Raw genomic sequence first — 6,313 nt, 5'->3', positions numbered from 1 at the left:
TAACAAAGCTTAGCCCTGTGCTTTGCTCATGATGGCATTTACTGAACGCTTAATGAATCATAAGTTAAACTCTACCTGAGGGTGATTTTTATTAACTAGGTTTCAAAAATGATTGCAAATAATCAGAAATGAAAAATGTGTACCTGGATACATATGTAGTTATTTTGGACTTATGTGACTTTTATAACAGTGCTTTCAAGTTGGGGGGAAATGTAGTTTTACCAACCACAGCATACTCATAATGAGACAGGAGGAAGGGGCCAGGGCATAACCTTTGAAAGAATGGCATAGGGACTTCACTGGCAGTCCAGTGGTTAGGAGTCTGTGTCTCAACCGTAGGGGACACGGGTTCAATCCCTGGTCAGGGAACTAAGATCCTTCATTCTGTGTGGTTTGGCCAAAATAAAAAAGAAAGAATGACACAGTCACTGAGGATATGACAAAACTGGTCGGAAGCAACTAGATAGAAGATGGTGGAAGGTTCCATTTCCGATGAACCTTGAGCCTCATTCTATGCTCATAATATATTAGCATATGCTAAATGACATACTCACAAATGCCACGTGAGTTAGTATCAAGGCCCACTAAAAAAGGACAACAAAGTGAGGGATAGCCCAATTCCTGGAAATATCTGCCCCTTCTCCAAAACAGTTGGAATAGTCCTTCCACTTGTTAGCCTATGAAATTACCCAGCCCATAAAAACTAACCTTCTCATATTTTGGGGCTTCTTTTGCCTTTTGAGATGGACTGCATTCTGCCTAAGAACTGTGTATCTGTGTCAGTAAACCCGCTTCCACTTTACTGTGGCTTGCTCTCAAATTATTTCCTGTGAGAGCCCAAAGACCTTCACTTGGTGGCCTGTCCCAGGAGCTCACCTGAGACCTGGCACATGACCATCCTCTCATGACCTATTTTCTGACAGCAATGCGGCTTGTGTAAAGGGTTGACAAATACATATTTCATTCAGTTCAGTTCAGCTGCTCAGTCATGTCCGACTGTTTGCGACCCCATGGACTGCAGCACGCCAGGCCTCCCTGTCCATCACCAACTTCGAGTTTACCCAAACCCATGTCCATTGAGTCGGTGATGCCATCCAACCATCTCATCCTCTGTTGTCCCCTTCTCCTCCTGCCCTCAATCTTTCCCAGCATCAGGGTCTTTTCAAATGAGTTAGCTCTTCACATCAGGTGGCTGAAGTATTGGAGTTTCAGCTTCAACATCAGTTCTTCCAATGAACACCCAGGACTGATCTCCTTTAGGGTGGACTGGTTGGATCTCCTTGCATATTTGCATTCACATATTTCATTAATTAAGTGCCAGATGAATATTTTCATAGATTTCTTGCTGTGGGAGCTCGCTTTTCTTTTGCTTATCAGTTACTAGCTAAGGACCCAGGGAATCAGACTCTTTGCCTCTCCGGGCCTCTCCCTGAGCTGTTTAACTGAGCTTTCTCTCTTGTCAGCTGTAACAATGCTCATTTCTCTCGGATGACTGAGTCTGGAAATTGTCTCTAAGAAAGCTTAATATTAGGGAGGTTTAAATATAGATTTTTAAAAATGATGGTGTCTCTCCTTAATTTGCCTTGGATTGTTTCCTGCTATTGTAAATTAGATTCTTCTAATAGAAATGCCTAAGATTCATTCACTGGTGCATCAGAACATGCCAAGTTTCCATATTTCAACCCAGTTTCTTTTTTTTTCTCTTAGACATACCTGATTGGAAAGTTCTCTTTGGTCTCTGAGTATAGCATATGTTGTCAGTTCTTCACCCCATCTCCTGGGATCTCTTGACCATTTCAGCCTGTTCCAGCTTGACTTCCAACATCTAGGACCTTAGAACCGTCACTGAACGTGCCTGAGAATTCAAGTACTCCTGTGGCAGCCCCTAACTGATTACTGAAGGATGTTGGGGTAATCCACTCCAGCTCCCCCCGGCCTTGCTGGGAGGACATGCACTTTACACTCTTTCCAACAGCGTCTCCATCACCCACTTCATTCGCTGACAATGCTTGCTGCCTTATAATGCATCTTTCATTTGTTTGCCTCCCCTTTTCTTCCTGTGCCCCTCCAGTCAATGTTGGTTTCTTTGCCCCTCCCAAATCAACTCTATGCATTCAGTCCTCAATACAGTGCCTGGTTTCTGAAGAGTTTAAGACACTGAGCTAATCAAGGATTTAAAGCCCTCTTTATTTTTCTTTTCTCACTCGTCTCCTCTCTCCCTACCCTATGACTTTCCTTTCCTTAATCCTGTATTTGTGGAATGCCTATTTTATTGCAACCCCCAAACAATAGAGATGAGAGACAGTTATTTTTTTTTCCTTCAAGAATTTCAAAGTTGATGTTTGGCAGAAATCAACACAATTCTGTAAAGCAATTATCCTTCAATTAAATAAATAAATAAAATTTAAAAAAGAATTTCAAAGTCTCTCCAGAGAGACAGAATAGGAAAGACAGTGTTATAGTACAGAGTAGTAAGTGTGCTAAGATGGAGAGAAATACAAGGTAATATCAAAGTGAAGCTGGTAAAGAATCTGCCTGCAATGCAGAAAACACTGGTTTGATTCCTGGGTCAGGAAAATCCCCTGAAGAAGGGATAGATTACCCACTTCCAGTATTCTTGGGCTTCCCTGGTGGCTCAGTCAGTAAAGAACCCACCTGCGATACAGGAGAGCTGGGTTCAATCCCTGGGTTGGGAAGATCCCGTGGAGGAGGGCATGGCAACCCAATCCAGTATTCTTGCCTGGAGAATCTCCAAGGACAGAGGAGTTTTGCGGGCTGCAATCCTTGGGGTCGCAAAGAGTCAGACATGACGGAGCATCTAAGAACAGCACAACAGAGTGAAATGCAGGGGAAAATACAGGACATCAGAGATGGCTTTCCATAGGAGTTGATGCCCAGACTGTTTTAAAGTGGTTTTTCTCAAAGTGTGGTTTCTGTAGCCACATCAGCATCCCTGGGAATTTCTTGGTAATGCTGACCTTCAGAGCTCACCCAAAAAGTGTACCTTCTGCTGGGTGCGCTCTGGGCCCTTGGACACAGCTGTGTGTGCTTCAATAAGCCCTTGATTCCGATGCCCTTGTCTCACTTCACAATCACCTTCCAAATACTTTTACTTGTCTCAGAGTCAGCTTCTGGAGTTACCGAAATTCAAATTATGCTCTTGAGCTACCAGAATTTTTAATTACCTAGGGCTGCTTTGGATGACACCAGCCTAGTTATATAGCAGCTTTTCTACTGATTTCTGCTGAATCACATTCCATTGAATGTATCATGAAATTTATACAAGTTGGTTTGTCCTTGTTTTCCTTTTCCTTTAAACTTAATGACCTTTCCATTCTCCTATTGATCTCAATGACATTATTTTTTTTTTGTCTTTGACCTTTTTTTTTTTTTAAGGAGCAAAAAATGGAAAAAAAATTTGTTTCAACTTATCTCTACTAATATCCTCATCAAACAGAATGCTGAATGGAGAAAATGGTGTTGATTTTGATAAAACACTAGTGAAAGCCAACAAGAGAAAATTAATTATTTATTCTAAACTCTTAATTCTAAATTATTAAAACTCATGCACACATGTGGTCATCTTGATCCTAACTTTTACATGAACCACTGTAGGGTAGCCCTCCATCAGTCATTTGCAAACCATCATGAACCCAGTAAAAGAAAAAGAAAATCAGTCCAGAAGACTTGGTGTTGTATCAGATTGATACCTGGAAGATTACTTTAAAAAAGTATGATTTCTTTACAGTTGGTTGATGGTTTAACAATTTTAAGTTTGGCAATAGAAAAAATTTCTTCTTGGTCTGAGTGGGTATTAAGTGGTTTTCCTCTTATTATGTGTAACTGTCACATTATAATAAAACATACTAAAAATCCAAACAATTTGAAATATAATATTTCAAATCCTGGCACTAAAATTTTTTGGCAAGCTATTACCAATGTCATTAGAGAAGAATAAATAAAAACATATACCAAACATTAACCAGTAGCAGATAGTGCCAAATGATTTTTGTGTGTGTGTGTTCTTACAGCTTTGTTAATCCTGATTTCTCAAATGCAAAATCATTCTGTGGTCATCCTACAGAGACATGCCCATGCATTATCATTTTATACACAATCACATTCATCTTTATTATGTACTGAACACATAACCCCATTTGATCTACATAGCATAGAGGGGGCTGAAGCTGATCTAAATCATGTAGATTTAGGTTGGTCTCTTCTCAGACTAGGTCCTATCCTCACCTTCCTGTTCATCAGGGTCATTATCGTTTTCCCTATGAATCCAGATTGAAAATCTGAGTTTTATCTTTGACTTCTCCTGTCTTTCAGGGCTTCCCTGGTGGCTCAGAGGGTAAAGTGTCTGCCTGCAATGCAGGAGACCTGGGTTCGATCCCTGGGTCAGGAAGATCCCCTGGAGAAAGAAATGGCAACCCACTCCAGTACTCTTGCCTGGAAAATCCCATGGACAGAGAAGCCTGGTAGACTATAGTCCATGAGATAGCAAAGAGTTGGACATGACTGAACGACTTCACTCACTCTCTTGTCTTAGCTCAGACCACCATAAAAAATATCAAGACTATGTGATTTAAACAAAAGAATTTTATTTCTTACAGTTCTGGAGGCTGAGAAATCCAAGATCAAGATGCTGGCAAGGTAGGTTTCATGATGAGGCTTCTTATCTTGGCTTGTAGGTGGCTACCAACCATCTTGCTATGTGTTCACATGACTTCTTTGTGTGTGCAGTGGGAGAGAGAGACAGACAGACAGAGATGGAAAGCTCTCTTATTGTAAGGGCTTATTGACAGCCTGACCCTCATGACCTAGTGCTAAGTCACTTCAGTCATATCCAACTCTTTGCAACCCCATGAAAGGTAGTCTGCCTGTCCATGGGATTTTCCCAGGCAAGAATACTGGAGTGGGTTGCCATTTCCTTCTCCAGAAGGAATCCTCCTGACCCAGGGATCAAACCCACATCTCTTCTGTCTCCTGCATTGCCAGGCAGGTTGTTTAACACTAGTGCCATCTCTCTTCTAACCCAATTAACTTCCATAGATCCCCATCTCCAAATACCATCACTTTGAGGGTTAGAGCTCCAACATATGAATTTGAGAGGAACACAAACTTTCAGCCTATAATGTCTCCTTTTTCTCTTAGTCACCAAATCTTTCCAAGTTTTTTTTTTTTTTTTGTCATACACATTCATCTGTACCTTCCTTTCCACTCTTATCAAGACCATCTGAATTCAGAACCCTTATTATTTAATGCATGGGCTATTGTGATAGCTTTTTAATGGCACTTGCCTTTAAAATTTCTTATCTTAATCCATTATGCACACAATTCCCAGCCCAGTCTTCCCCAAATAACTCAAATTGTGTTGGTACCTCCATGAACAATGTCAGTGATTTGCAGTTGTCTGTAGGTAAGGTAAGGCTGCCTGATCTGGCTAAGAGTTTCCCACAGTCAGTTCACAGATTTACCTTTCCACTTCTCATTTTCCTCTGTTCCCACCTTTCAACAGCCAGGCTAATGGCCCCATGCCCCTGCATCCCAGGTTCATGGCTTCCACCTGTGAAAGCCCTCCTTTCTCCTCCCCAGGGATTTGGAGTATAGCTGTCCTTCCACTCAAGATGGCCTCCTCTAAGAATCACTAAACTTAAGTTAATGTGTTCTGAACTTCCCCTTTGGCAGTATTACCTTACTATGCAAGTATAAATGTACCCATGAACAATATATGGTGTTTCTGTGTGTGTGTGTGTTTTAAAGGAATCATCTTATTCATATCATCTCACAACTAGCTGCTGGTTTTTTAATTTATCAGTAGAACAATTTGCTTTTCTGAAGATTTACCTGTGTAGATTTATTTAATCCCCTTGATTTATCTGTATGATATTTCACTGACTACACCACACTTTAATATGAGATTTCCCTCTCCATGTGTATTTAACTTAGTTTCAATTTTCATTTGGCATCCTAGAAGTTTCACAAGTGTTCTGGTACATGTCTCCTTCTGGCATCTCTTCTGAAAGTTTCCTTTCTGTTTTCTTGGTGTTGTCATTTTAATATTATCACTTCAAAAACAAGGATTCTAATTTTTTCTTTTTTAAAAAATTTGAGATATAATTGCCATCTGATAATATATTATTTTCAGATGTACAACATGATGATTTGATATTAAAATTTTTTTATTGAAATATAGTTGACTTACAAGGTGTTAGCTTCAGGTGTACAGCAAAGTGATTCAGTTATACACACACACACAGACAGACACACACACACATACAGACATACACACACACACACACACACACAC

The sequence above is a fragment of the Bison bison genome, unplaced genomic scaffold, assembly GCF_000754665.1.
Source record: "Bison bison bison isolate TAMUID 2011002044 unplaced genomic scaffold, Bison_UMD1.0 scf7180017864362, whole genome shotgun sequence".
Taxonomy (NCBI): Eukaryota; Metazoa; Chordata; class Mammalia; order Artiodactyla; family Bovidae; genus Bison; species Bison bison.
The sequence above is the reverse complement of the archived record's forward strand: the minus strand, read 5'-3'. Positions refer to the sequence as shown.